Below are 6,512 nucleotides of genomic sequence, written 5' to 3' on the forward strand. Positions count from 1 at the left end.
AGCACACTTCCTTTACTGGTTTACCTAGGCCCTACTTTTGATTTCAAAGCACATGCTTGCACTCTCTAAACATCCCTACACCACAAGGAGCAACTCAAAACTTCAGGGCATGTAACAAGCTGCTGAATTGTAGTTTCTTTAAGCCCCAAGTACATGAAGATGCAGATTCAAAGTTTGTACTTAAGAAGCTACCATGTCCCAGACCCTTTTATATACTGATTTTGCTTTACACTCTCCACCCCTTTCCCTCTCCAACGTGCAGAGAGTATCATCATCCTCAATATACAGATGAAGAGAGACTTGGCCATGTTAAGTGAGTGGCACATGGTCACAGAGCCCAGGAAAGTGGTAAAGCTGGAATTCAAGTCCCTGGTTCTTTACTCCAAGGTGGGTGCTCTCTTACCATCCCACAAGTGGCTTAAGTGCCTCTAAAACAGTCACCAGGATCTTAACCCCCCGTGGCAGGCCATCTAGGATGGGGCGCCCACTGCCACGGCTGCCTGAGGAACACTCAGAAGGAGCCACAAAGAGGCTTTTCTGGCAATAATTTGAGCAATGCCTCACGTTTTTATAACACTTTTTACATTATGAAGTGCTTTACATATGTGACCCCTGGGATAGTTCTGTGAGGGAGGCGCTATATTTGAGTCCCACCATACAAATGAGGCTACGCAGGCTTGTTAATGGAAAGTTAACAGAATGTCCAAAGTCACACAGAAAGTACATACAGAGGTAGGACTTGAACTCACAGCTCGTGACTCCAAGACCAGTTCTCTCTCAAGTCCTTACACATTAGTTTGGATTTTTGCTTCAGAAATGGAGATTCCATGCCACCAGCCCTCTTCCACCACCTCCCACCTTCAGGGAAGTGTACATTTCAAAAGCCAGGTGGAGAGAAAGGAGCTCAGGGAAGACCAGCTTTTTATTGGGGAAAGTGTTTCTCCCCTCTCTCCACTCACCCTTGGACAGGGACCAGGTTCCTAGAGGCTGGCGGGGTGGACTGAGAGGGTCAGGACTGCATGGCTGGTCCCCTTGGCCACTAGAAGGCAGGGTCTGAACAGAGCACAAAGCCTCTCCCCAGACAATTCTCCAGCCAGCCAAAGGGACTCACACTTGCCCTAGCAGACCCAGGGTACACAGCAAACCACAGCTCTTGGCCCCAAAGCTGAAGAATGATACGTCCCTGGCATATAGTAAACAAAGTAGTTGCTCTTAGCCCCTCCCAGCCTCCTTCGCAGGTACACGGGCAGTGCCCTAGAGGAGTCCAGCTAAGGAAAAGGGGGGCCAGGTATCACTTACAAAGACCCAAGTTTCTTATAATAAATACAAACAGGTCACCATGCCAAGACCCAGTGCTCTGAGGTCTGGGGGTGGGGTGGGGTGGGAACTCTTTCTTCCTCCCTCTCTCCAGGTGGAACTTTCAGAGTTTTGATGTCCTTGCTGTTCTTTTAAACTGTCTACATGCAACTATTAAAGGGGTGCCGGCACATAGCAATGCCTGGCCCTGTCTACTAACAGCTATTTCATCCCACTGCATACCAGACCAAGAGCTCTTGAGTAAGATAAGCCATGAGGCCCTCAGGAGGGTTTGGCAGGTGAGTTCCCCATGAAATCAGCCTACCCGAGCAAGCCCAGTTATGTGGGGGAAGAGGAGTGACCGCTCTCCTCTATCCTGGGAGGCCCTTTACTTTGCCATCCAAGGATGAGATCCCCTCTGGAAATTATTTTAACCTTAACAACACTCATTTTCAAAAGCATTAAGAGAAAGGAGTCAAGGGCAAGGGCTGGTTAGGAGTTTATGAAGTGCTTTGCACATCCATCCTCAGAACAAATCGTCAGGGAGGCAAATAGCAACGTCACTGTTTTATAGTTGGGAAAGCATAAGCTCAGAGAAGTTAAATGACTTGCCCACAGCTGCACAACTGGTGGGCGAGGGGCCAGAGTTCTCCCGCACACACAGGCTCACTCTTCTCCGTAAGGGCAGACACTGCCTACGGAGAGGGTGGCTGGAAAGAACAATCCCAGTTTCCTACTAGTTGAGGAAACCTGTTACAGCTAAGAATCTAGTGGGGAAGAAATAGCCAAAGGGCAAAAAGGAAAGTTTGAACGCCCTTATATTTACTCAATTCTCACAACAACCCTAATTAGTAGGTATAATTATCTCTGTTTTACATGAGAGGAAAAACAGGCTCAGAGACACCTGTCCAAGGGTCACAAATACTAGCTTCAGAATTTGAACCCAGTAGAAGCCGCGTGTTTTCTTTACTCCATGCTTCCCCCTGGTGGTGAGTGGGGAAGAGTACATAGAAGCCCCTTTGTGCAAAGCGGAAACAAGGAGACGGAGAGGTCAGAATCCATTCAGTAAATCTTGGCTGAAGTCCACTTTGTGCCACGTCTTGTACTTGGCTCTAGGAACACAATAATGGACAAGACAGGCAGCCCCCTACTGAGGGACAAACAGAAACACGGGAGGCATCAAGATGAGAGGGATAGGGACTTCCCTGGTGGTCCTGTGGTTAAGACTCCACACTTCCAATGCAGGGGGTAAGGGTTTGATCCCTGATCAGGGAACTAAGATCCCACATGCCACAAGGCACGGCCAAAAAAAGAAAAAGAAGAAGGAATTCTCAAGACAGACCATCAGACTCAAGATGGCAACACCATCTCTTACCTGAGCCTACTTCCTAAAGACTTGCTGGTCTCCAGGATTGTGTGAGCCAACTTCTTAAAATAAATGTCTCTCTCTCTCCTCAAAAAAAAATTGCTTAATTAAAAAAAAAAAAAAAAAGATGAGAGGGATACATGGGCAAAGGGAGGGTGTGTTGGGGGCCAGGGTAGGAAACAGTGTGTCACAAGAGCCAGAGGAGCGGGACTAACTTTTCTTGAAAGAGTTCAGTCTGGCCGGGGGGCGATGCATGAGGGGGCGTGAGGGACGAGGCTGGAGATATAAGCAGGGGCCACGTCTCAAAGGGTAACGGAGCACAAAAAAGGGAGTGACCTGTTAGGAAGGCACTGAGTAACCTGGGAGGATGATTATGGGCCCAGGAGAGCAGTGTCAGAGGTGCTCGCTCACTCAACAAATGTGTGAGCACTAGTGCATGCCAGGCATTATTCTCAGTGCTGGGGACACATCGGTGAACAAGGTAAAGTCTGCCTTCATGGAGTTTACCTTCTCATGAGGGAGATAAATAAATACACAGATGTGTAATATCAAGCACTGAGAAATACCACAGGGGAAAACAGACAGGACAAGGTGGATCCTGGATTTGCTTGGGCTACTGTAACAGAATATTACAGATCAGGTAGCTTAAACAACAGAAATATTTCCTCACAGTTCTGGAGGCTGGAAGTCCAAGATCACGGTGTCAGCAGGGTTGGTTTCTGCTAAGGCCTCTCTCCTTGGCTTACAGATGCCCATCTTCTCCCTGTGTCTTCACATGGTCTTCCTTCTGTGTCAGAGTCCTAATGTTCTCTTCTTTACCCAGTCATATTGGATTAGGGCCCACCCATATGACCTCTTTTTTTCTTTTTAAGTTGAGAAATATGGTTTTTAAAAATTAATTAATTAATTACTTTATTTATTTATTTTTGGCTGCGTTGGGTCTTTGCTGCTGTGCGTGGGCTTTCACTAGTTGCAGTGAGTGGGGGCTACTCTTCGTGGCGGTACACGGGCTTCTCATTGCGGTGGCTTCTCTTGTTGCGGAGCACGGGCTCTAGGTGCACGGGCTTCAGTAGTTGTGATGCGTGGTCTCAGTAGTTGTGCTGCACAGGCTCTAGAGTGCAGGCTCAGTAGTTGTGGTACATGGGCTAAGCTGCTTCACGGCACGTGGGATCTTCCTGGACCAGGGCTCGAACCCACGTCCCCTGCATTGGTAGGCAGATTCTTAACCACTGCGCCACCAGGGAAGCCCATATGACCTCTTTTTACCTTAACTACCTCTTTAAAGGCTCTATTCCAAATATAGTCACATTTGAGGTACTGGGGGCTAGGACTCCAAAATGTGAATTTTGAAGGGACGTAATTCCACCCATAACACAAGGTGATAGAGTGTAACTAGGCTGGAGGTAGAGTGAGGGGTGGATCTGAAATATCTTATGTAGGACAACAGGGAAGGGCCTCCCTGAGATGACAGTGAGCTGAGATCTGAATGAAGAAAGGGCGCTAGCCATGCCCATGTCTAGGAGAGCACTGCAGAGAGGGGAAGAGCTTGTGCAAAGCGCTTGAGGTGAGGACACGACTTGGGGGTCCTTGGCAGACGAGAACGGTAAGGCGGCTAGTGCAGCCGGCGTAAAGTAAGAAGAGACAGGTAGGAGAGAAGTCACATAAAAGCCTTGACGACCATTATGACTGGCTCTCGCTTTGAGATGGGAAGCCCGGGGAGAATTTTGAGCAGAAGAGTGACATGATCTGACTCATATTTTAAAAGCAACACCTGTGTTGAGGATAAATTAGCAGAGAGGGAAAGGGCAGAAACAGGAGACTTTGCAATAATCCAAGTGAGAGGTGATGCTGGGATGAAAATAGTAGCAATGGACGTCTCGAGAAGTGGTCAATTCTGGATAAAGTTTGAAGAGAGGTGCAGTAGGATTTACTGACGGATTAGATGTAGTACAGGAGAAAAAGAGAGGAGTTAAGGGTAACTCCAAAGTTCTTGGCCCAACCGGCTGGGTTAATGGTGATGCCACTTACCTCAATGGGGAAGTGTGTGGGAGAAGTCGAAGAGGCATGAGAACTGAGAGTTTAGCATGGACAATGGGAAGTTCAGTACATATTAAATAGCTTAAATATCCATGCAGAGATGTTGAGTAGACAGCTGGAAATGGAACCAGAATTCAGGGGAGAGGTCCAGGTTGAAGGTATGAATTTAGGAGACATTATGTAAATAATATTTTAAATTGTGGAACTGCTTGAGATCACCTAGGGGGGTAAGTGTAGGAGAAAAGGTCCAAGGACTAAGCCTCGAGATACTCCAACGCTTAGAGATTTTTAAAAGGTAGATTCAGCAAAAACTGAGAATTTGAGAAATGAGGAAAACCGAGAGAGTATTTGTCAAGGAAGCCAAATGAAGAAAATATTCCAAGAGTGCCAATGAGAAGCTGAGTACGAAGACTGAAAACTGGCCACGGATTTAGCACCCAGAGGTCACTGATGATGTTGCCAAAGCTGTTTCCGTGGAGTGGGAGGGGTGAATGCCAAATCACAGTTGGTTCAAGAGAGAAGGGGAAGGGAAGCATCAGAGACGGCAAGTATGAACAACTCTTTTGAGCAGTTTTGCTACAAAGGGAAGAAGAAAAGAGCATAGTAGTTCAAAGATATGGGAAAACTTTTTAAGACAGATTTTAGAGCATATGTGTAAGCTAATGGGAATAACTGGTAGGAAGAGAAAATTAACAGTAGGGAAAGAAATAATTGTAGGAATTACTGCAAAGCTGGAGGGTTGGCCTTGGATAGGAGTAGGGATGGTTCATTCTTAGTAACAGGAAGGAGGGCCTTATAGGCACCAATGCAGCTGGGTTAGCAGGTTGGGGGTGGCGTGATGGATATGGAAGTTCTCTTCCGATTGCTTTTACTTTCTTAGTGAAATAAGAAATAGAGCAATTAGTAGGGTGAGGGGATATTGAAGATCGAGGAAAAAAGATAAGAGTATATTCAAGAAATAAACAGGTAGGACTGATAGAACTTAACTGATTAGACATAGAAAAGTGTGAGAGGAAGGAGACAAGGATAGATTTCTGGTTTAGTAACTGAGTGGATGGTGGAGGCGTCTTCCATTCAAATAGGGAAGGCTGTAGGAAGAGCAGATCTAGGAGGAGAGAGGGAAAATTTTGTGTCTGTGGGACATCCAAGTGGACGTAAGTGTCTGAAGCTCGGAAGAGAAAACTTGAACTAGAGAAGTAGATCTGGGAGTCAACAACATAAAGACAGGAAGCAGAGGGGTTTTTGTGCTTGCTATTTTCTCTGAGAAGTAAAGGGGTTGGTGGCTTGAGATCAGAGAAAGTTTGAAATAGATTCTGGGGAAGAATGAGAAAATTGATAAGGAAAGAGGGGGATCACCAGGTAACCTTGGGGAGCCAGGTCAAGGTGGAGGACTTATGCTGAGAGTGGTCCCGACCCGCCAAGCGAGCCCTCATCCACGCTCCTGGAGCTCCAGCCACCAGAAGCCAGTGCCCTTCCTGCCAGGTCCCCACAGCAGGGCTGCACCTCATTGCCCAGCAACGTGCCCTGACCTTCAAGCCTGCCTTTTACATAACACCACTTCCTTCTTGCTTACCTGGTTAACTCCTACTCCCTTTTTCTCTATTCAGATCAGGACAGAACTTCCCAAGAAGCGTTTAACTGCTCCCCCCAGCCCCTGCCAACTGGGGCTGGGGCTGTCTTCTCTGTACCCAAGTAGACCCTGATGTACCTTATCACAGAATGAAATATACTGTATTGTCATCACTGATTTACTTATCTGCCTCTCCTACTGGACTGAAACAACTTGAGGGCAGTAACCTTTCACCTTTATAAT

This window comes from Pseudorca crassidens, chromosome 2, assembly GCF_039906515.1.
Source record: "Pseudorca crassidens isolate mPseCra1 chromosome 2, mPseCra1.hap1, whole genome shotgun sequence".
In the NCBI taxonomy this organism is placed as follows: domain Eukaryota; kingdom Metazoa; phylum Chordata; class Mammalia; order Artiodactyla; family Delphinidae; genus Pseudorca; species Pseudorca crassidens.